The sequence below is a fragment of the Perognathus longimembris genome, chromosome 13 (genome assembly GCF_023159225.1).
Source record: "Perognathus longimembris pacificus isolate PPM17 chromosome 13, ASM2315922v1, whole genome shotgun sequence".
Lineage (NCBI taxonomy): Eukaryota > Metazoa > Chordata > Mammalia > Rodentia > Heteromyidae > Perognathus > Perognathus longimembris.
Window position 1 is genome coordinate 52,590,230 of NC_063173.1, and position 25,144 is coordinate 52,615,373.

Sequence of the window (25,144 nt, forward strand, 5' to 3'; positions counted from 1 at the left end):
CTCCACCAGCGTTAAGTAGGGAGGGGGCACAAACCCTCCCTATCCTAGAGAGCTGAGGCTTAGGTACGATTGCATCTCCACACCCCATCCGGGCAGGAATTCCACAGAGATTGTATAGTCTCCGCTTTAAATATAAATAAATAAATATATAAAACTTCCCCTGTCTCTTTCTCTCCTCCTCCTCTCTCTCTCTTTTTTTTTAATTTCCTATAATAAAGTTTCCTATTGGATGAGGTCAGCTCCCTGATTTATGCCTGGCTCCTATTGGAAGCTTGCAGAAGCTGACATCACTTAGGAAAGAGAGGGGGTAGGGCTGCCAGATCAGTTTGTCACCACCCAGGCTCCCTTGCCTTTGGCTGGGTGCAACTTCCATTTTAGGTGTTGGATCTGAGGAGGAAAAAAAAAAGAGAGAGGGCGAGCAGGAGGGAGAGAGAAAGTGAGGGAGAGGAGAGAGCGAGCAAGGGAGCAAGGGAGCCGGAGAGAGAGAAAGAAGAGCAGGAAAGGACCTGAAAGGAAGAAGAGGTGGCGGAAACCAACTGCCTTGCTGGATTTGTCTTTCTCAGCACATTGGCGAAGCCTTGAGTTTCTTTCTTAAAGGACTGGTTTTTAGAAATCCACATTTGAGGTGTGTGCCTTTTTTTTTTTTTTAAGTGTGTACAGATGGGTAAAGGAGGAGAGCCCAAGTTGAATTTTCGTCCTGACGGTAACTAGAAGAAATTTAAAAAGGGGCGAGTCTGTTATGCTGACGGGTGACTTTTAAGAAATGATTTTTTTCTTCTTCCCACTTTCTGTACTTTGGAAGTGATTTGGTATCCTGTGTTAGAAAAAAAAGTAAAAATATTCAAGATCTAGGAACAAACTTCTAGGTCTGATACAGGAAGGGATTAGAGGGAAAAGAGAAGTTGTATAAATTGGGATTTCTGTGTATTCTTTGAATTTATATGTTTTCTGGATTAAGCTAACATACTTCTGTTTGCAGAACCCAAATCAAAAGTTATGTTTTTGGCATGCTGCGTGTGGGTTGGGAAAGGAATTTCTCCGAGTCTGAAGCTTAACTTATACAGATGTTTCTTCCTATGCTTCAAAACTTTTCATTTCTTTTTCCTCCTTTTTATTATTGGATTTGTGAAAATGGAAAGTTGCCGGGAGCTTGAAGTTTTGCTGGTGGTGTTTTTTCTCCCTGAGAGTTTGAACGGCCGGGATCAGTTTCAACCCTGCTGTTCTTGGGTGGGTCCCTCTTACTTTTCCAGGTGCAGTGGGTGGGAGCCTCTTTAGCCCAGGACTTAGCCTCCCAGCTTTGCTTTGTGAAGGAAAACAAATGGATCTGTGTTTACTGTTTTGGCCCTCTAATCATCCTCCTGCCACAACCTTTGATGGCTAAGATTTGTGAATGTCTTAGATTCAACCTGTAAATGTGATAACATTTGATTGACGTGCTTAAAGGGGTAGGAAATTCTAGTTATGCGTTCTCTTTCTCCAGTATTTAGTGGTCATGCACCTGAAAATATTTTCAGTTCCGTGGGCTTTGGGTGGATGGGTGTGGGCTGTGTAAGTTTAAGCTGAAAGAAACCACTTCATGCAAACTTCAGGATTGAAAATGCATTTGAGAAAGCACAAAGGGGAGTTTTTATTTGTAAACCAAGTGAAAAGTTGTTTTTTGGAGGTGAGTTTTTTCTTTTGGTTAATTTATCAAAATCAGGGCTCTTGTTCGAACTGAAGGTCTGTAACTGTTTTCTCATTTCATATTTAATCTGAAGATTTGTTTGGTGGTTTTTAGAAATACATTTTTGCAGAAGTACTGATTCTAGGTAATTATATAGCCAACTCATCAGGAGCTGGAAACTGGGGTGTTTCTCTCTTTCAAATGAGAATCAGTCTGAAAGTTATAGTTGGAATAGACACTTCCTTAATTGTAACAAGATACGTAAGCTACTCATGAGCTTTAAACTAGTCGATTTTTTTTAATAATCCCCTGATTCAGTATTCCCTTCCTCTATTCTTTTTAGACTAGAACACTTCCTCTTTTCTAGAGTGAAACCATTTCTTGAAAGATGATTTCATCCTTCTGAGATTGTGGCTTCTGGAGGAAACAGAACTTTGTTCCTCCTTTGAACATAATCTAAGCGAGGACTACTACCGGGAAATGTTGATGTCTGGATCTCATAACATGCAATTGAAAAGAAAGGAAAAGGATTTGTATGTCCATGTGGTCATACACATGTAGTACTCATTTAGTGTTTTTCAAATTTTCTTCCATATGTTCTCTGCCTTGCAGCCAGCCTAGGGAGGGTTCTTGGTGGATCTTTGGAGGGTTGGTCAGGTTGCCGCTGGAGTCTGTTTCCCACTCAGCCTTTAGGGGGAGGGATGAGAGAATGTGAAGGCGGAGTACAAAGGCAGTTTGAAAATAGGTTCTGGATGACTGAGTGATAGTGCTTTAGGTCCGGCTTTAAGTCTGGGCTTTGTGTAGTTATAATGAACACCATATTAACCAGAGTCTAGGACAATTTCCATGAACCAAGTCATTGTTTTGACTGGTGTGTAGTTTAGAGCCTTTGGGGTGATAAGATGGAAGATGTGTCTTCTACTTAATTCACCTCCCCTGGTTCTTTCAAGGATCATAGCAAGGAGTGCAGATGAGTAAGTCTTTTATTTTGTATATATTTTTTGTTTTGTTTCTCATTTTGATATCTAGGTAAAAAAAATGATGACAAACAAGTGTGAGTTGTACTGATTCTTCTTTCTTTGCATGCCTCCTATGTAGTGCTATTGGTTTCTTTGTTATGTGAACAAGGTAGTGTGGTCTGTGTTCCAGGTGGGGATCTCTTGACTGGCTGGAGTTCTAGTATCTTTCTTAGGATTTCATTGTTGACAGAGAGGTTAGAAATTGTTCTCAGCCAGTATTAAATGGGGACAACTATAGATCTTGGAAAAAAATAATAGTGCCACATAATTACAATACAATCTTAGCTTTATCAAGTGGTTGCTCTCTAGGGATGAGTGAGATAGGAGGCATGCAAATAAATTAGGCATAGATCGCTATCAATTAGAATAACAAAATGATTAGCTCTGTGTAATTTATTGTTTTCTAGTTGGGTACCAGCTAGTCCCCATTAGTTACTGCCAGGTCCTCCGGTTCTGACCCTTTCATTTTTTTCTATGTGTTAAATATTTTGCATAAAATATTTACTTAATTTCTGACAACAGTCATTTTTTTTAAACAAAGGGAATTTGAGATTCAGAAACTTGAGGTTTGCTAAAAATCTGACCATCTATAAATGATGGAGACCAGGATTAATCCGGATCTGCCTAAATACAAGGTCCGTGGACTTCAACACTAATAAACTAATTCTCCAGAGAGAGTGATAGGAATAACAGCTAGACCTAAAATGAACCCTTGCTAGAGGCAGAGGTGTTTCAAGTCAGATCACTTAGATATTCTTTTCCCAATGTTGGGATAATACAGTATATATAAAAGATACATTTTTCTTACATTCTGTGGGAACTGGATTTGTTAGAAAGGATATTCTTTTTAATATTTAGAACAGAGATCTATGCATGCCATTGCTATCTTTATTTTAGCAATGCTGGGGATTGAACTCAGAGTCTTAGACATGCTAAGCAAGTGCGGTGTTACTAAGTTACATCCCCAGTCTTATTTTCTTAATTTTTGACTTCCTGGAATTGTCTCAAAGTGGAATTTCTTCTTCCAGAGAAGTTTCACCTACTTTGTTTGGAATGATACCACCTTGTAGGAGTAGTGCAACCAATGCTTTTTTTTTTTTATCATATTGTACTGAAGTTTTCTTATTTTCCTCTTCCCTCTAGACTGTGAGCTGCTTGGGTGTAGGTACTGTCTTATTTGTCACCTATCTCAGTGTCTTATATGTACTGAGATGGTCAATAAGCTTTGGTTAATTTAGGCACTTCATAGGATTGAGGACTTGTATGGAAAACTTGAGAGGAAGTTGAGACGGGAAGCAAAACAACATAAATTAATAACATTTCCATGTAATTGTGAAAGTGTTATGGTAGACTGTGGTTTCAGACTTTTATACACCTCTTCTCTACTATTTTTAAGCAGTGTTTCTGGAAATAATGGAAGATTTTAAATTTTAGTCTTTTTTTGGCAGTCATTCAAAAAAACAGTATTAAAAGTAGGGGTCTTACTAGTTAGATCATTTTAGAACAAGCAGCTATTTGCTGAAAACTTGGTGTAGCCATTTTCTAAGGAGAGCAGAAAAGAGCAGCAGAGCAAGGAAGAATTCAGCTCTTAGTTGGAATGAGGGGTTTTTACACCTGCTAATAAAAACCTAAAGCATAGTTCTGCAGGCGGCTCTGTAGTCCTAGGTACTCTGGAAGCTGAGATCTGAGGATTGTGTTCAAAACCAGCCCAGGCAGGAATATGTGACACTCTTTATCACCAGTTAATCCCCCAAAAGCCAGAAGTGGAGTTGTGGCTCAAGTGGTAGAGCACTAGTCCTGAGCACAAAAGCTCAGGAACGGAGCCCAAACCCTGAATTCAAACCCTAGGACCAGCACTAAAAACTGAAATGAAACAAACAAAAAGACCTAGAGAGTGTTTGGAATGGTAGCTTTTGGAATGGTAGCACTTCAGAAAGCATGTTTGAGGTCATTTTTCTTCCCTAGTTCTGAGGATTTAATCCACAGCTTTGCGCAAACTATTGGCAAGCACTCTGCCACTAAATACTCTCCAGCCCCTGATTCATATTCTCTCTCTCTCTCTCTCTATATATATATGTTTTTTTTGTTTGTGTTTTTTTTTTTTTTTTTTGTCAGTCATGGGGCTTGAACTCTGGGCCTGGGTGCTGTCCCTGAGCTCTTCAGCTCAAAGCTAGCACTCTACCACTTTGAGCCACAGTGCCACTTTTGGTTTTTTGGTGGTTAATTGGAGATAAAAGTCTCACAGACTGTCCTGCCTGAGCTGGCTTTGAACCTAGCTCCTCAGATCTCAGCCTCCTGAGTAGCTAGGATTACAGGTGTGAGCCACCACTGCCCAGCCATATATATTTTCTTCAGCCATGGAAGTTTGAGAGAATTTGTTTATGAACTATATTGGGATGTTTATATATTTAAGAACCAAAATAAGTTTTCATGGATAATTTCAATTCCTAATTGTAACAGGAAACTGCTTGAAGGAATGAACTCTAGGTAATTGGGATGTGAATAGCTACAAATACTTTTTTCATGATCTCTTCACTCAGGGAAAGGGGTTAAGTGTCATGTGAGTTGAAATACAGATTACTTGCCCTAAAAGATGGAGCTGCCTCCAAGGTTGCCTATAGTGTATTGACAGCCTGGCAGGGAGATTGTGGGAGGCTAGAACAACTGCTCTGGTTAGGACTAACAAGAGGGGGATTGGAGTGTGACTTTGTATTTAATTGTATAATATCTATATTTTTTTATGTATGTTTTCTCCCTAATTTGCTTGGAACTGTATGTTGTTGGTTACTAAGTATTAAGTACTGAGAATAGAACTTGCCTTAAAATTAAGTTCAGGGACAAATGTCCCATTTTTAGGGCCATTTCATTTCCAGTAAGTTCTTTAGCTTGATTGGACTGGTATGGGCAATTTATATTGGACCTCTAGTGGGGGCATTATAATGATTCAGAGAGTTTCCTTGAAAGTATTATGTGCTAGTAAGCAATAGGTAATTTGATCATGATTGTCACAAATCATGTCCCATTGTATGATGATAAAAGCTGATGAATGTGTAAGGTCATACCTATACTCAAGCAGCTCACAGTTTAGATTGAACACATTTTTTCAAATTTGCAGTAACTCTTGTATTTCTTTCATTCTCCTAGGCACAGATTATTAATATTTTGCTTCAAATGTTTTACTATGCATTGTGATAAATATGCCAAGCAAAAACGCAATTTTTTTATTTTTTGTTGCCAGTCCTAGGGCTTGGACTCAGGGCCTGAGCACTGTCCCTGGCTGCTTTTTGCTCAAGGCTAGCACTCTACCTCTTAACAAGGCGCCACATCCGGCTTTTTCTGTGTGGGTGGTGCTAAGGAATTGAACCCAGGGCTTCATGCATGCTAGGCAAGAACTCTACCACTAAGCCACATTCCCAGCCCAAAAAAGGCAATTTTGAAGTGAGTGTTCCTTCAATAGGTGAGGTAAGGCAGCATAGCTTAGTAGCTAAAAACGTGGATGCTGGGGGCTAGGAATGTGGCTTAGTGGTAAAGTGCTTGCCTAGTATGCATGAAGCCCTGTGTTCGACTCCCAGTACCACATAAACAGAAAAAGCCAGAAGTGGCTCTGGCTCTTGTGGTAGAGCACTAGCCTTGAGCACAGAGAGGCTCAGGGACAGAAACCAAGACTGGCAAAAACAAACAAAAAACCAAAACAACAACAGGGCTGGGAATATGGCCTAGTGGTAGAGTGCCTGCCTCGCATACATGAAGCCCTGGGTTTGATTCCCCAGCACCACATATATAGAAAAAGCCAGGAGTAGTGCTCTGGCTCAAGTGACAGAGTGCTAGCCTTGAGCAAAAAGAAGCCAGGGACAGTGCTTAAGCCCTGAGTTCAAACCCCAGGACTGGCAAAACAAAACAACAACAAAACCCAAAAAACATTGATGCTGGAGCCATACTGAGCTCACCTCTTGCTCTGACTCAGAGGGCAAATCATTACCTTTATTTCTTTGTCCATAAAATGAGGATAATAGTATTAAACTGTCTTATAAGATTGTCATGCCTATGAAGTGCTTTTTGTTTTTTGTTTTTGTTTGGTTGGTCTTGGGACTTGAAGTCAGGGCCTGGAGCTGTCCCTGAGCTCTTTTGCTTAAGGCTAGCTCTCTACCATGTGGAGTCACAACTCCACTTCTGGTTTTCTGATAGGTTAATTGGAGATAAGAGTCTCAGAGACTTTTCCTTCAGGGGCTGGTTTTAAACCCTGATCCTGAAACCTCAGTTTCCGGACTAGCTAGGATTACAGGCGCGAGCAACCAGCACCTGCTTGGAAGAAATGTTTTGTAAAGTACTTTAAAGCTTGAGTTTTTTAAATTTTTTTTTTTTTTTTTTTTTTTTTTTTTAGCTAAAGTCTTTGGTAGCCCAGGCTGGTCTTGAACTCCTGCCTGGGCCTCCTAAGTGCTTGGGTTATAGGCCTGCACTATCAGGCCCTTTACTAATTTTATCTTATTATTTGCTTATTTTTACAATTGGAGCAAATACTAGTAAACAACTTTATGGAGTTGCATGGGTGGGATTGCTCAAAACTGGTGGTATGAGAATGGATATAATGAGGACTAAGTGGGGGAAAGACCAACAATAGTATCTTACAATAATTTTTTACACTAAATATCTTACAATAATTTCCTCAAAGAATTTGATACTTAGGACGAAAAACCCTGTAATACAAGTTGCTCTTACTTTTTCTGTATAACTCCAATATTGAAAGGGTAATTTTTTTTCCCTCATCTGAGAATGGGTTGAAAGGATTTTCTTTGGGTTTCTTCTTCTTTCTTTTGGCCAGTCCTGAGGCTTGAACTTTTGGCCTGGGCACTGTCTTTGAGATTTTTTGCTCAAGGCTAGCACCCTACCATTTGAACCATAGCACCACTTCCAGCTTTTTCTGTGTATGTGGTGCTGAGGAATTGAACCGAGGGCTTCATGCATGCTAGGCAAGTACCCTACCACTAAGCCACATTCCCAGCCTGGTTTTATTCTTCTTGACTTTGAACAGATTCTTTACCTCCACATCTTGCTTGTCCAACCAGGAGTTTGTAAGGTAACATGTAGTTAGGAGTGCTTGTACAGGAAGTAATTACATAGAAGCCAAGGCAGGCTTTTGCTATCCTTTTTCTTGCAATGAGCTCCCTCTTTTTTTTCTTCTTCAGGAAACATTCTCTACTTGAAGCCCTTATTTATGGACATTCACAAACAGACATGTAGAAATTGTGGGCTCACCACTGCTTCCTGTGAAAAGTGTGTTTCTAAAAAAGATCTACTTTTCTAGATGGAAAAGCCACTCTGTGGCCATGTATGTGGTACTAAGGAATCGAACCCAGGGCTTCATGTATATGAGGCAAGCACTCTACCACTAGGCCATATTCCTAGCCCCCTTCTTTCCTTCCTTCTTTTTCTCTCTCTTCCTTTCTTTTCTTTTTCCTTCCTCCCTCCATCCTTCCCTCCCTCCCTGCCTCCCTTCTTTCCTCCATCTGTCCATCCCTCCCACCCTCCCTCTTCTTTTTTTTTTTTTTTTTTTTTTGGCCAGTCCTGGGGCTTGAACTCAGGGCCTGAGCACTGTCCCTGGCTTCTTTTTGCTCAAGGCTAGCACTCTGCCACTTGAGCCACAGCGCCACTTCTGGCCATTTTCTGTATATGTGGTGCTTGGGAATTGAACCCAGGGCCTCATGTATACGAGGCAAGCACTCTTGCCACTAGGCCATATTCCCACCCCCACTTTTTTTTTCTTTGCCTGTACTGGGACTTGAACTCAGGGGCCCCATTTTCTTTCTTTCACTTGGCTTTCCTGCTGACTGCTGGCACCATACCAGCATACTTGCTCCACACCTCCAACCTGACATTTTGCTGGTGAATTCATTAGATTGGGGCGGGGGTGGGGAGGGAACTTTCTGATTTTTGTAAAATAGGGAATGCTTCCTGAATTTGTGTACCATCCTTGGCACAAGGGCCATGCTATTCTTCTCTGTGCTATTCCAATTTTAGTATACGTGCTGCCAAAGTGGTCCCAACTTTCTGATTCATAGGATATTGCTCCCGGTTTATTTCATTGAGATGAGGGATTACAAATGCAATTTGGGAAAATTGAGCTAAGTAATTCAGATGATTTTAATATTCAGCTGTAGATTCTCATCTACATTTCCTAATTGATTATATTCATTGTGGTACAATTGACAGTAAAGCAAAGGAAATTTCTTTTCCCAGAGTAAATTACCAGGTTTTTTGTTGTTGTTGTGCATCATATGTTATTCTATATGGGAGTGAAATAGCAGATTTCTCTTTATATGGAGTGGAAATATTTTTGTTTTTAGGGATCTTACAGTTTATCCCCCCCATCCCCCCCGCAGTCCTGGGCTTTAAACTCAGGGCCTGAGCACTGTCCCTGGCTTCTTTTTTTGCTCAAGGCTAGCACTCTGCCATTTGAGCCACAGCACCACTTCTGGCCATTTTCTACATATGTGCTGCTGGGGAATCGAACCCAGGGCTTCATGTATACGCGAGCACTCTTGCCACTGGGCCATATTCCCAGCCCTGGGATCTTACGTTTTAAGAAACCAAAATTTATTCTGGTGGTTGAGGAAGGACATAGGACGTTGTTATTGAAACTAGGTCAACTTTTCGTTACCTTTATTACAGTATCTGCAGTTCCCATCTCACTGCAAGTGAAGCACAGCTCATTGAAATAAAGTAGCTGGTGTATATTCAGTACACTTTTAAAATAGAGAGGTCTATTTTAAAAGAGAAATGGGTGCCAATCTGATTTCTTTCTTGCTTCTTTGTTGGGATGGGGGAAGTTCTGTTACCTCTGCTGTTCTGCTCTCCATGGCTGACTTTGTAAACCAGGGCACAGTGCCCCCCTTGTCTGGCTACCTGGCTGAAGGTCAGTCAGATGGGGAGGTTGACACTGCAGGAGCCGCCAATCCACAGACCTAGTATCGCAATTAGGGGAAAATAAAAAAGTATGGAGTCTGCTGTAGTCTACATTCAACCAAATAGATGTAATTCATGTTTGCCCTCACTGAGCTTGCATTCTAGTTGTGAGGCAGTTGATGGTGTGACTTGGGTCGTAGTGGGACACCTTGAGTTCAAACCCCACTACTGTCCAAACCAAACCAACCCAACAACACATTTGTGAGAGACAAATACTGTATAAGCAAATACATGTGTCATATACCAGGGCATGACCCTGCAATTGAGAAGAAAGAAAGCAGAATAATTAGGATGGGGAGTGGAGGAGAAGATGGGGATGAGGTTAGTCTATTTTTAAAGATTAGTCAGGGGAGGCCTTATGTATAAGATACCTGGGAGAAAGACCAAAGAAATGAAGGGTGGAGTCAGTGTAGATATGAGGAGTGGAAACTGCAAGGACCCTGAGGCTGCTGGCTGCCACTGGGCAGGAGAGATTCAGGGGAAGGGTTACTACAGGAAAAGCAGTAAGAGGTCCACCTGGTGTGTATGAGGGATAAGGGGGATTAATGTAGGACCTTGTGTAGCATTGATTTGTGCAACCCAAGTCATCATCTCCTTACCTCAGGCTCCAGGGACAGCAGCTTTCTAGCCTCCTTCTTTGTTCCATTGTAGAAGCTCCAGGAGGGCATTTTTTTCATGAACAAAAGTAACAGCTAAGACCTTGAGTACATTTGTTGGTTTGGTGTTTTTGGTTACGTTCGACTTACCACATTTACCTGCTGCTTCTCGTTTGGCTCCTGTTTCTCTCTCTCTTTCTCCTACCCTTCTCCCTGTTTTGTTCCTTGCATTTTTCTTTCTTCATAGGTTACCATTTGTTTATTTATTTGTTGGTTTGTTTATTTATTGTGTCAGTCCTGGGGCTTGAACTCAGGGCCTCTCTTTTGAGCCACAGGTCCACTTCTGCTCTTTTTGGTGGCTTAGAGGTCAGAGTCCTTAGATCTCAGCCTCCTGAATAGCTAGGATGACAGGTGTGAGCTACCCGTGCCTGACTAATCATACCCATATTTCTGTTTTGCATATTAAGGTTGATGTTCATCCCTGTTAAGTAACTGGCAGCCTCGGTTTTTCCCTTCCTAAATATGTATGCTTGGCTCCTTAAGGACTGTCAAAATACACACACTGAGAGGCTTTGTTTGGTTGACTTTGGAGCTGGGGAAGAAGCACCAAGTGACTTGAAGTTCTCTGTCAACCTTGTATGGGAAAGTAAGAGGGTATTTGATTACCAGAGTATCTCTTTTGAATCACCCACTCTTCTCACTTTCCCTCTCAAGATTTCTGGTTTAGCTAGTCCCTCAGTAAAAGACTCTCTGTCTTCCTCTCTCTGTTTGGAGTTTTAACCCTGGTACCTGACCTGGTTACCCTCTGTTCTACCTTTTAATTATACATTTCTAGTTGTCATTCTGTTACTCCATATCATCCTTGGGAAATGACCTAAATCAAAAGAATTCCCCCCACAAACAAACAAACAAACAAACAAACTGGGTTCTGAACTCCAGAGCCTCATGCTTGCTAAACAGGTGCTCTGATTCTGCTGGCACTCAGCCATTAGTTGAGATTGAGTATCAATGAACACTTAGGCCTTGCTGGCTTCAAATCATGGTCTGCAAATCTCATCCCCCCCATTTCCACCTCCCAAGTAGCTAGGATTACAGGCTTGAGCCACCATACCTGGCAACTTTTTTTTTCTTTTTTGGTGGTACATTGGTTTGAATTCAGGACCTGGAGCTTCTTAGACAGGGATGCTATACTTGAGCTGTACTCTGGTAAGGCCCCCCATCCTCCCCTTTTCCTTCTCTGTCAGGTTGCTATCTTGTTTGGGATGGAAAATATTCCAGGCAATCAGGGATCCCCTAAGATTTTGAAGTTGCTTTAAATACTGGCTGTATGTGTTACCTCCACACATGTAGGTGAGGCCAGGATGTCTCTGGTTGTCCTGAGAATATGTCTTTTTTTTTTTTTTTTTGGCCAGTCCTGGGCCTTGGACTCAGGGCCTGAGCACTGTCCCTGGTTTCTTCCCGCTCAAGGCTAGCACTCTGCCACTTGAGCCACAGCGCCGCTTCTGGCCGTTTTCTGTATATGTGGTGCTGGGGAATCGAACCTAGGGCCTCGTGTATCCGAGGCAGACACTCTTGCCACTAGGCTATATCCCCAGCCCCGAGAATATGTCTTTTAATGCTGTTTGTTTTTTAAATTTATTTATTACAAAGTCTTCAGTGACACATGCCTCCACTTGTTTCCAAATGTTCATACACTTTTTTGTGTGTGTGCTGGTCTTGGCATTTGATCGCAGGGATTGGGGGCTGATCTGAACTTATGTGCTCGAGGCTAGTGCTCTACCACTTGAGTCACAGCTCCACTTCAGGCGTTTTTATTTATTTTCTTTTTTTAGTGGTTAATTGGAGATAAGAGTCTCTTTGAATTTTTCTGCCTGGGCTGTGAACTTTGATCCTCAGATCGCAGCCTCCTGAATATCTGGGATTGTAGGCACGAGCCTCTGATGCCTGGCTTCCATGGGTTTTTGTTGTTGTTGATGATGATGATCATGGGACTTGAATTCTGGACGTAGGCACTGTCCTACAGCTATTTTGCTCATGGCTAGCATTCTAACACTGTGACTCACAACTCCACTTTGGGTTTTCTGATGGTTAATTGCGTTATTCTCACAGACCTTCCTGCCTGGACTGGCTTTGAACCTCAATCTTCAGATCTCAGCTTCCTGAGTAGGTAGTTACAGGCATGAACCACTAGTGCCAGCTTCCATAGACCTTTTAAAGACATTTTGCTATTTGTTTGTTCTTACTCAAACCTGAAGTTAAAATGACTTTCTTGGATAAGTGTTAGGTTACGCTTGAATTGAGTTTCTGGTTATTTTTCACAGTCATACATTATTCAGTAGGGTAGAAACATCTAGTGGCTTTGAATGCTACATTTATGACTTTGGACTTCTTTTATGATATACACCAGTCTAACAATCTCTTTGTTCCTTGGAGGAAATTTTAACTAAGACATTTTAAAAGTAATTACGTTGCTTAGTCTGCAGTGTACACAGGAACATTTCACTCCTGTAAAGCAACTCAGGAATCCTAAGAGGGTAGTGCTGGCAAGTGGAGCTAGCTCTTCCTTCTAGGTTCTGAGCTTAGAAATAGGATTTAGGACTGTGCTATGGCAGCCATCCTTATACCAAACCCATGATTTCAAATAGCTTCTAATCTGGGCATGGTAACAATTTGAGCTGTTTGGTGAGCAGTAAAACAAGCCCAAATAATACTATTTTGTAATTGCACTTTTTGTAAGTGCAATTTTGTCAGGGATAGGCCACTCCAGTGGTTGCCTATAGACCACATTGAGGACTCTTTGAAAACATGAATTTCCCTCCCCCCACTCTCATTCTGCCTCCCAGAAATTGAGGTATTGGGTGTTGAATGATTTTTCCAAAAGCTTCCCAGGTCATTCTGATCAATTAGGGTGGAGGGCCACAAAACCCTGGACATTGGAATTAAGCTTGTCAAGTAGGTGGTTATTTAATTAGCATGAGAAGTAGAAAGGACTGTTCATGTTAGTAGACATGGTGAGGATCTGGTTAATTTGAAGTAGTTCCAGTGTTACCTGGTATTGTTTGGAAGTACAGACCTTATTGCTGATTTGAAGGTTATGCAAATACTTAGCACGGTATGGAGAACTTGCCTGGTAGGGGGAAGGGAAACTTGTAGACACTATATCCATTTCCTCTCTCCATTTTGAAATTGTGGAACAACTTGAGGGGAGGATGTTAGCATTGAAATCAGCTGGACAATTTGTTTAAAACTGGACAGGAAAGGCCAATTTACTTCCTGTCTGAAAAGGAAGTGCTGGCTTCCTTCCCTCCCTCCTTGACTAACAACTAACTCTGGCCAACTTGGAATATGGAATGGGGGGGAGGAGCTGGTTATGTTAGTACTCTTAACTGGTTACAAGGGCTTTAAGAAACTTTCCATCAGTGTTTATGTATGGCTGTATAACATTTCCTACCCCTTTGTGTGCTCTTATTTCCTTGCTTTTTTTCTCTTTTTTTAGTGGCAGCCCTGTATTAGGGTTGCGTTTTGCTGTTCGGGAAGTCTTCTAATCTCCCAGACATTATTGAATGTTCAGTTTTGTATATACCTCCCCTATATTCTCTGACATTTGAAAATAGCCAAGGAGTTGTAGAGGGAAAAACTATAACCCATTTATTTGATCCTGAGGGGTAAGTTGTAGAAAGGAGAAAATAACTGGGCAAGAGAGGAGTGAGGGTAACAAAGGTTTCTTATTTTTAACTTGAGCCAAGAAAGCATTCCAAGTGGGGCCAGTTGGCACTCTTCCTGCTATTTTAGTCCGGGCTTCTCCTTCCTACTGACCAGTCAATTGTATTAAGTGTTTGATGTGAGTCTGAACTGTGGCCTCAGGAGGTGGGGGAGATTAAGGAGAGGGGGGGGTACTTGGTGGAAACAGCTGTTGCCCTCATCAAACCAGCTCAATTACCCTTCTTTTCATAGAATTGGGGGTAAGGGGTGGCTGAGGAATTGGAACTCTGGGCAGCAGATTCCCAGTAACTGTCATGTAGCAAGAATGGATTCTCAGGCACTCACCCACTATGTGGGACGCTGGCTAGTTGGAATGTGGCTAAATTTTTCAGACACATTCTCTGCCTCCCCTTGCTCTGATTCTTTTGGGGCTTGCTTTGGAGCATGACTGGGGAAGCTAGGTAGCAAAACAGATTCTTCCTTCCTACCCATTAAGTATTCAGTGACATATTGGACCCTCCAGGGATTTCCACCTTACCCATTCTTGGATTCCTTTGGTTGGGTTTTCCAAATGGGTCTGGATAAGCAGCTAGAGATACAATTTAGAATCAGGACCTTTGGTAAAGTTAAGTTGAATTATAATGGGTTGCTTATATTCATCATCTCTTTCTTTCCCTCAGACGCCTGTGTGACTACTTCTGAGTCAGCACTCCCCTTCAGTCTCACCTTGCTCAGTTTGAGGCAGAGAACCTGCCAGGCATCCTTCGGGAGGGAGCTGCCGAAGCATTGGTATGGGTGTGTTCAGTTCTCTATTTGGGGTGTGTCTTAGACAACCTTTTTCTTTTTTAATACTTCAATATTCCTTATTCAATCTTCTTTTTCTTTTGGTGCTGCTATTTTAATTCTTAAAATGTTTTATTAGATTATATTAGTTATACTGAGGGGGTATTTTCATTGTTGCATCTCCCCAAGTTTACTCTGTATTCCAGTCATTCTCCCTCCCTCTGTCATACTGTCTCCCTTAATCTGTTTTTGTATGTCCCTTTCATTCTGTAATACTTAATTGACTAATTTATTTGGTCTTGACTCAGAGAGGGAGCACTGAATAAGAAGACTAGCATCATTTGTAACTAAATTTTCAGTGTTCTTGGGGGAAAAAGGGAGTTAGTTTGGTTTGGTGGTAGGAAAGAGATCATAAACTTGCTTTTGTGTGCTTCAGTGACAGAATTTACAGTGGCTAGGACCTGCTGTTGAGTTCTGTTCTAAAGCATAATGTTGCTATTTTTTTTGGTCTTGTTTTCTATCCTGCCCTAGAATAGCTGACTATTGTATATGTTCCTGCCCTACCTCTCTACCTGGTTGTACCAGCTCTAGATAACAACTCAATCCTTCTGAGTTGTGTTATTTTATGTAGACTGAACGTCTTTTGTATTATATACTTCATGTACTGCATAGATCACAGTTTAGCCCACAGTAGCTTCTAGCAAGTCCAAGAAGTGGGGAAGAGGATAAGACTAGGAGGAAGAAAGGTGTGGCTCATAGAAGAGTGTCTGCCTAGCAAAATGGAGGCTCTAGGTTCAGTGATCCAGTGTGGCATGACAAGAAAGAAAGGATGAAGAGAGATGGCATAATTGCTTGGAATGTCTCTGGTTGGAGAACACTGCAGTTTAGGTCCAGGGAATTGAGAGACCGTAGGGTAAAGAGTGTTTAGTCTTTCAGATTTTGAAGCTCTTTGGTTAATAGGACTTGACTTCCATCTGTATCTTTGCTTCTGGGACTTAGGGCTTAACTTCCTGTGGGCTGTGCAAGATAATATTATTTAGTCCATTCTTGGAGTTAGCTAAGGACTCTAATTAGGAAGGGGGCTCTCTGTCTCTCCCCCCACCTCCCCAAACGAGGCTGCAAATCTACAACCCAGCAGGAAAAGCTGAGGTCACTGTCCTGACCTCTTAAGCTGCTAAGACTTACAGTGAAATTCCTAGTGGCCCTCCTCCCTCCTGTTCTCTAGGGAAGTAGGGAACTTTGCCCCCAGCACTTGATAAACTGCCTCTCTGTTGGGTGGAGTTTGCTGCCATTGTTTGTTCTTCGTGGGGCCTGTTTTAGGAATCTACTCTTTGCTCGCAGGGAAGTTTGTAGGCCTTTGAAACCACGGAAGTGGGTGACGGAGGTTAGGTCCTACGGTAGCTCTCCAGGTGGGAATATTCCATTGACTGGATCCAGGTTGGTGATCAGATTGCCATAATGAAGCTTTCTTGGGGATGCAGTTGCTCTGAACCAAACAGCCACACTAGCTCTGAGATCCCTAGTGTGCTCTCTCCAAAGTAAAGAAACTTGTTAAGTTGGAATCTTAAAAATCCCTCACCCTGTCCACTGTTAGGTCTGTACACAGTGTCTGCGGATTCTTAAAGGCCTGAGCTTTGTCCTATGTAGTGTTGGCTTGGGGCTGGGAGGAGGGTTGTTTTCTCCGAACCTGATAAGGAACTGAGCCGGGTAAAGTGGGAGCTCTGGTTGGTGATTGGTAGACAGGATGCCCTGGAATGCAGTTGGCCTGTAGCCCAGAATCCAGCACTTTGTATTTGTTTGTTTCTGGGAGACTGTGGTCTGGTGCTACTGTGACAGGAAGTGAGAAAGCTGGGAGTGGGGGAACGGGAGAGGGGCGATGTCTTTGTGGTTCTCCTGTGAAATCTCTTTGTCCCTGAAGAGCTGCCCTGCCACAGAGCTCCACTGAGAAGAGAGCAGTCTTTGTGTGTCAGATGGGTCTCCAAGCATCAGCTACTCTGAGGGATTAGAGGGTGCGAGTTCTGACCGTGGCCTTTTACATTTTAGCACTTGAGTTATATAAATGGCCTGGATCCTTATCATTGAGGAGTTCACAGAGTTTTCTATGCACTATTATTATTATTATTTATAGATGTCTAGGATTTCATTAAGGGAATTCTAGATGAAGATAAATGTTACATAATTTTCGTGTAGTGCACATGAGTTGCAGATGTTTTTGAGCCTAAAAGGAACAGAAAAATCAGGTGTTGCTGGGACTCTACCATTTTAGATGGCATCCTTCCACTTGACTTTCTACGGATTCAGATCAGAGAAACCTCCTCTCCCCCAGCCCCAGTTCTCTGATTTTCAGTACAGAGAATTACTGGCAGTTCTCTGATGTTGTCATGTAACTGGGGAATGGTTGGTAGTTTGCTGGGAATTTTCCCCCCTGACATAGCACCTGTACCCCCTTTGTCCTCTTCCTGCTGCCTTCTTCTTTGTTTTGTGTTTTCCCTGCCCTTTATTCCAGCTGTGAAACAGGCATCTTTTCTCACTTTGTGGATTGGGTGGCTGAGTCCTCAACTTTTTGCCAAACTGGCTAGCCCTGAGCACACTCGCACAGACCGGCCTTTGATTGCCCAGGAGGACAGCTGCCCTAGAGGCAGATTGCTAACATACCGCCAGAACAATCCCTCCCCTCTGTTCTAACGCTGGCTAGCACCGGCTTCCCTGCTTCTAGTTCCTTCTCTTTCCCACCCCAACTCTGATCTTTCATTTTGGCTTAGTGAGATATCCCATTAAAAATGAGAGGGGGGGGGGGGAATTTGTGATTAGATTTTTTTTCCCCTTGGGATGAGGGAGACCAGAGGATGTGGCCTGCTGCCAGATTTCTAGAATCAGCTTGCCATCAGTTCAAAGGTAGGGGATTGATACAAAGTATTTTTTTGTGTGTGTCCTTACTATCTTTCCTTCTGAGTACTTACTACTTATTCTTTATCAAAAGGGACTAAATTAGAAGTAAATTGCAAGCAAGGTGTTCTTCCCCAGGTTTTGCTTTTCAAAGTGAGGGTAAGAGATCCAGATCTAAGTGGTTCTACTTAATCTTCTCTTGCTGGTTTCCTCATTCACAGGCTTTTTTTCCCTTTCTTTTTGAAACAGGAGCTCATTATGTAGCTTAGGCTAGCCTCAAACTTGGGATTCTCCTGCCTCAGCTTCCCAGATGTTGTTATTACAAGGCTTGCACCATCATGCCCTGCTTAAAAGAGAAAGAGAGGAGGAGAGGAGGGAGAGAAGGAAGGAGGAAAGGAAGGATGGAAGACCCAAACAAGCCTTTCTTTTGTTTAACTTCTCTATTAGTCACAGTAAGAACAGACCATACTTCTTCTGTGTCAAGAAGGAAGATGTATGTGTGTTCTAAGCCTGCCACTTAGGGCAAGGTACTACTTCTGATATGTTGTTTATTCATCCATAAAAAGGGTCCATTATCTGGGCCTGTGACACGGGTGGCTTGTAGTCCCAGACCCTCTCAGGAGGCTGAGAAGGAGAATCATTTGAGCCAACCTTGAGTTTGAGACTAGCTTGGTCAACACACATAGGCCCATCTCAAGAAAGAAAGATGGTTAAGCTGGACAAGTCCAGGTTTAAGAAGAGTGACAGAGGAAGTGAGGATAGAGACACATTGTATACAGGTGAAGAAGTATTACAATGAAACTTCTCTTTCTTTTGTCAGTGTAGGGCTTGAACTCTGGGCTTGGGTGCTGTCCCTGAGCTTTTGTGCTCAAGGCTAGGGCTTTGAGGCCACAGGTCCGTTTCTGGTTTTCTGTGGGCTTTGAACCGGAATCCTTCCATCTCATCCTCTTGAGTCAGGATTACAGATGTGAGCCACCAGCCCCCAGCAATGAAACTTCTTTTGCACAACAGATTTATGCTTAAAAAAAAAAAAAGACAAAAGATAGGCCAGGCACTGGTAGCTTATGCCTGTAATCCTAGCCACTCGGGAGGTGATATCTGAGAATTTGTTATTTGAAGCCAGACTAGGCAGTGCCTGAGATTCTTATCTCCAGTAAACTATCAAAAAGCCACAAGTGGCTCTGTGGTTCATGTGGTAGAGTTCTAGCCTTGAGCAAAAAAGCTCAGGGACCATATCTAAGTTCTGAATTCAACGCTTGGAAACACACACACACACACACACACACACACACACGCGCGCGCGCACACACACACACGGTGGGCTGCCATTACCACTGCCAATGTTTGAAATTGGAAGAAACATTTCTTCCTGATTACCTGTTCTGTAGCTAAAATGGGACATTTACTTTGAGACGTTTCTCTGTGTGTTTGTGTGTGTGGGTATGTATTTTTCATTTTTCTTCTTAAAGGTGATGAACTCCAAACAGATAAAAGGGCTGTCTTCTTGCTCCTTTTTAGGACTTTGTAAATGTGGCTCAATTACATGCTCTTTTTTTTTTTTTGCCAGTCCTGGGCCTTGGACCCAGGGCCTGAGCACTGTCCCTGGCTTCCTTTTGCTCAAGGCTAGCACCCTGCCACTTGAACCACAGCACCACTTCTGGCCGTTTTCTATATATGTGGTGCTGGGGAATCGAACCCAGGGCTTCATGTATAGGAGGCAAGCACTCTTGCCACTAGGCCATATTCCCAGCCCACATGCTCTTAATTTTTTATCTTCAAGTGATAAACAAAGGAATGTGGGCAAACCATAGGTAGAAAATTAAGGAGTTTGGTGAGAAGTTGCCTCTCTAAAAAGAAATGTGAGCTCTCATAGGTGGATGGCCTCTACTTATACCTAAGGTTAAGCTTAATAGTCTCATGAATATCTTTTTTCCCTGGCCTAGGGAAGGGAAGAATATAAGGTATCACAGTTCATTCCAGGATTTCTCTTTTATGACCAGACAGTTAAATAATACTTGCTCATTTCAGTTACATTTTTCTCATTTCCCATTGTGTACCTGACCTCGCCCTCTCCCTCGCTCCCCTAGGCCGGAAGGAGAAGGGCATTTGGCCTCTCCCTTTCCTCTAGTCTGGCACCTCCCTGTTTTTTTTTTTTTTTTGCCCCTCCTCTTATCTTTATTTTCTTATCTGCCTCTCTCCAAAGTCCTTTCTCCTTATAAGGCTAGGTGAGGCACCTTGGGCATGGTTGCCCAGTGATCCAATCCAGGTAAGTAACTGTCTGTTTCAGGATTGAGAGAAAATTCAGTGTTATCTGTCCCAGTGGAGAGCCTCGGGAAGGCTTGTGGGTAATGGGGGAGGAGAAGGAGGTGGCCTGGCCCGAGAGATCAGAAGGACTTGTTAGACCAGTCGTGTGTGTGTGTGTGTGTGTGTGTGTGTGTGTGTGTGTGTGTGTGTGTGTTGCAGCTCTACAAAGAAGCAGGTTTTGTTTCTTTCCATACCCTTTCAATCCTGGGCCCCCTCACTAGCTGAGTGCCACACCCTTCCTTTGCTTCCAAGCCAGCCCAGCTTTAGCCGTTTTAGTATGTTGTGGTTTGGGTAGCTAGGAAAGGGAAAGATTTTTTTTTTTTTTTTTTTGCCAGTCCCGGGGCTTGAACTCAGGGCCTGAGCACTGTCCCTGGCTTCTTTGTGCTCAAAGCTAGCACTCTACCACTTGAGCCACAGTACCACCTCTGGCTTTTTCTATATATGTGGTGTTGAGGAATCGAACCCAGGGCTTCATGCATGCTACATAAGCACTCTACCACTCGGCTATATTCTCAGCCCCAAGAAAGATGTTTTCTATGGTTTCTGTACCTACTAGGCCATGATGAGAGAGTGGTTTATTTTTTTATTTTTTGAGATGATGTCTTTGTATTGTCTAGATTGGTCTCAAACCCCTGGATGTCAAGTGTTCTCATTGCCTGGGCTTCCTGCTTACTGAGATGATAGGTATGAATCACTATGGTCAGCAATTTTTGTTGTTGCAGTGCTGGGGACAGAACTGAGGACCTCTTGCTTGCTGGCCAATGTGGCTACCACTCACTAAGCTACATTCCAAGGCCGCCCCTCTCATTATTTTTTAAAGAGACAAGGTCTGCTGTGTTGCCCAGCCTGGCCTTGAACTGCTGGGCTCAAGCAATCTTCTTAGCCTCCTAAGGAGTCCTGACAGACATGTGCCAACTTGTGCCTAGCTTTTAACAATGACAACTTCCTCCACCTCTTTAACAAGGGGTACTTAACCAAATTATTTTTTATTTTTTGAATGTTTACTTGAAATTCCTTCTTTTCTCTGACACTCCAATCAGATAGAATTCACCACTCTTTCCCAAGAGGCAAGTAATTTGCCTTTAATGCATCAGAGAGATTGATGAGGAATACAGTGAGAACCAGTTCTTCCTTGTTAAAGCCAGAGAGCTTTGGTCAGCCTTTTGAGTGCTTTCAGTACGGAAGCTGAGTCTAGCGCAAAGCACATCCACAGAAACTGCTAAGACAAGGCCATTTCCACAATCTAGGTTTTGTGACTGAGTAGAACTCAATTTGCCATGAGATTGTGAAGTAAGCAGAGCTTTAGATATTTTTGTTTCTCTTTTTCCTTTTTGTTTCTCCCTCACCACACTGTTTTGCCCAGGCTGGCTCCAAACTGGCTCGAGTGAGTCTTGTTTCAGCCTCCTGAGTGGATCTGAATACAGACACAATACTATTGTCTGCCCTCTTTAAAATCTTTCTTTGACGTTCTGGGAATTGAATTTAGGACTTCTTGCTTCTTAGGCAAGTACTCTACCACTTGATCCATACCCTCAATCCTTTTGCTTTTAGATTTTCAGATAGGCTCTCTAGGTCACTAACTGCTGGGCACTAGCTTTGAGATCCTCCTACCTTGGCCTTGCTCCAAGTAGCTGGGATTACCAGTGAGCACTACTATATCCAGTTTGTTTTTGAGGTGGAGCCTTGTGGCCCTGAACCTTGATTCTCCTGTCTCTGCCTTTTAAAAAATCTTCATGAAGATCAGCTTCTGGGAGTTGGGATAAGCCCGGAAATGAGTCTTCCTGGTGAAGTGAGAACTAAATTTGTTCTGACCGAGCTTTAGAGGGTGGCCCATCAAATAAAAGGGTGGGGAAGGTACTTGAGACTTTGGACTCAGTACTGTATACTTCCTGATAAGAAGCTATGGAAAAGCTATTGACAAAATAGTCTTCTGATTTAGAAACAAAATGGCAATTTTTTATGTTTGTGCTTATGCAGAACAGGAATAGTTAAGTTTGAATTTTGGGTGGCAAATCCTTTTTGGCTGGAATTTTATGCCATATAGTCCTGGTGTTCAGTGTATTAAAGAAAAGGTCTTTTACATCCCTAGAAGATATGAGAGTTGAGTTTTCTTCTCATGGCTTTTAGGAGAGCATAAATTTGTGACATTGATTTTGATTTCATAATGCATCAATAGGAACAGAGTAAGTTATATCTGAATCTGACTGCTGAAGATGAGATTTCTTTCCCAAGAACACAAAGATAGGTGAGTTTTAGAATTTGCCATCTTAGGACAAATGCTTGCTCCCCTCCCCCTCTTTCATAAGAGGCTCTTGTCCAATTCTGATCATAGCTTTGCATATGCTTTTCAGAACTGAATCGACCTAGGGGACATATTAAAACGAAACCCTGAGCAGTAACAGAAATTGAATTAGAATTTTTCTCAGGTCTCCTAGTTTATGGCAGAACCAGTGTCTGGACCCCTGGTCTTTTGACTCAGTCTGGAGTGTCGTTTTTGTTTTCCTCATTAAGAGCGTGAAGAATTCCTGTAGACTAAGGGGAACATAGGAGAGGGGGTGTGTGTGGTTTAACCCCAGAATCCTACCACAACATCAAAACACTGGTGCCTGTGTTCAGAAGTAGTAATTAATACTACTGTGACATTATTTGTCGCTTTCTGCTCATGACCTTTTCTTAACCACTCTGTGTGAATTGTCTAATCCTTATAAACTACCTTACATATTCTCACTTCTCCATGTTACAGAAATAAGGCTGAGGTTTAGATAGATTAAAGTAGTGTTTTTTTTCTTTTGGTAGTGCTGGGGATGGAATTAGGTCCTCATCACTATGTTGCATCCCCAGCCTGATTATGTGGTACCTTGTTAAATGTTAGATATTCATTAAATTTAGGATTTGAATTCAGATAAATTTGAAAACCTTTATTCTCTCTCCCTCTCTCTTTCTTTGTGTCGATCGTGGGGTTTGAACTCAGGGCCTGGGCACTGAGCAGTTTTGTACAAGGCTAGGTAGCACTAGCTTTGAGCCACAGCTCCAATTCTGGTTTTCTGGTGTTTAATTGGAGATAAAAAGGTCTGGCTTTGAATCACAACCCTCAGATCTTCGCCTCCCGAGTAGCTAGGATTACAGGCTTGAGCCACTGGGGCCCAGCCTGTCTTTTTTCTCTCATGTGAGGGCTTGTACTCAGGGCCTCAAGCTTTCACTGTACTTTTTCCACTCACTCATGGCATGTGTTCTACCACTTGAACCATGCCTCTAGTTCAGCTTTTTATTTTCACTAGTTAACTGGAGATAAGAATTTTCTACCCAGGCGGACTTTGAACCAGGTTATTCAGATCTCAGCTTCCTGAGTAGCTAGGAATATAGGCATGAGGTACAGGTGCCTGGTACCCAAACTTATAGTCTTAACTTCTAAGAATCATAATTCCAAATTGTATTTTTATATTTTACAGTGGAGCAAACCATCCCAGGGACCTTGCTGTGGTAGCTGGTTTAATTGTCCTGCTATTTGGTTAGCATTGTCTAATCCTTCCAGGCTTCCAGGCATTTGATTTAATTTTGGTTTAGAATTCTGACAAAAGAAAATGTGTGTGTGCGTGCGTGCATGCGTGCGTGTGTGTGTGTGTGTGTGTGTGTGTGTGTGTGAACCTGAGGCCTGAGAGCTGTCTGTGAGCTTCTTTGTCTCCAGGTTACTCTACCATTTGAGCTACAAAAGGGCTTCCAGCTCTTTTGGTGGTTAATTGGAGATAATTATCATGGAGCCTGGCACTGGTGCCTCTTGCCTAGCTACTTCAGGAGGCTGAGATCTGAGGATCTGGTTTGAGGCTAGCCTGGGCAGGAAAGTCCATGAGACTCTTATCTCCAATTAACCACTATAAAACTAGAAGTGGTGCTGTGGCTCAAGTGGTAGGGTGCTAGCCTTGAGCAAAGAGCTCAGGGACACCACCCAGGCCCAGAGTTAAAGCCCCACAGACTGAAAAAAGAAAAAAAAAATCTTATGGATTTTCCTGCCCAGGCTGGCTTCAAACCATGATCCTCAGATCTTAGCCTCCTGAGTAGCTAGGATTACAGGTGTGAGCCACTGGTGCCCAGGGGGAATAATTTTTTATTGCTATCAGTTGCTAGAACAGAGAAATTTCTAGAGTGGGTGGGGATTCAGTAATATAGGCTCTGTAGCTTATTAAATGTAAAACTAGCTATTCGCAGAAATGCAGTCTTAGGAGAAATAAGAGAAATCACAAGGTTCATTTGATATATGCCTCCCTTCTCATGTCAGGAATTCCTGATGTTCCTTATTTTATTTATTTATTTATTTATTTTTTTAGGGAAAGGAAGGGTAATTTATTTGAAAACATGAAGTGGCAAACCCGAAAGGTGTTGGACCAGACTTATAAGATTTTCCTGACTACCTGCCAAAGTCAGTTAATGGCTGGCTCTCTGGTCTGTAGTGTAATCTTTTTATGATGTATATGGTGTGGAGAAGAAACTTCATCAGGTCTTTTGAGTTATGAGGCTGTCTACTGTATGTTGTCTGATAGCCTCATTCTCTTCTCCCACTCATAGTTTCTTTTCCCTCTCATTTTTTGTTCCCCCTCATTTATACATATGTAGACATTAATAATTGTTTAGCTTCAAGAATGTAAGTAAACCTTTTTTTTCCCTTCTCTCCTATGATGGCGGTGGCGGTGGCGGGGGTGGGGAGCTCTTGATAATCTTACCTTATTTGGATAACATAGATTAGAAAAAGAATGTCACCTTTGGAATGGCATGTGCAAAACTGAGCTTAAATTATATAAATTTGCTATTAACTGTGGGACCTTGGTTAATTTTATCACTTGGATCGATTTTCTCATTTGCAACACAGTTCTTCACTGTAGTTTTAAGGACTAGCTGGCTAGTAGAATGCATTTCATATTTTTCCTCCATGTTCCCCTTTTCCGTGGTAATAAACTATTAAGGTCCATTATAGAGACTCAAGAACTTAGTATAACTGATGTGCAATGCTGACTTTGTGATGCATTAGAGAAGCCCAGTGTTTCTGGGACAGAAGGTGGAATCTAGGTGGAACATTAGGTGGAACCTCTTAGTAAACAGAGCTGGAGTAGGAAAACCAGCTCATCTGCTCTTTAGAACCCAGTTATGTTCTTGATCCAGTTAATTTAATCTACTGCTTCACAAAATAGTTTGGATCTGAGACATTACCATGAAGTAATATAATTGGAAGATTGACACTA

General features: G+C 42.2%; 1 protein-coding gene and 1 non-coding gene across 12 annotated transcripts in view; one reads left to right on the forward strand and one right to left on the reverse strand.

The window, feature by feature from the left end:
* The first annotated feature begins 324 nt into the window (after window positions 1-324).
* The window catches only part of Ctnnd1 (catenin delta 1), a 54,733-nt gene continuing 29,913 nt past the window's right edge, over window positions 325-25,144 (forward strand). For 4 of the 11 annotated variants that reach the window (XM_048359977.1, XM_048359978.1, XM_048359976.1 and 1 more), the window contains exons 1-2: window positions 327-625; window positions 14,621-14,729. The gene's annotated coding sequence lies outside the window, so the exon portion shown is untranslated. Of the gene's footprint in view, window positions 626-14,620; window positions 14,730-25,144 lie in introns of all 11 variants that reach the window. The other 7 variants (XM_048359971.1, XM_048359974.1, XM_048359973.1 and 4 more) reach the window with 4 other exon arrangements.
* On the reverse strand, window positions 8,614-8,719 carry LOC125362834. The gene has a single exon (XR_007213135.1). It is a non-coding gene; the product is annotated as a U6 spliceosomal RNA (small nuclear RNA).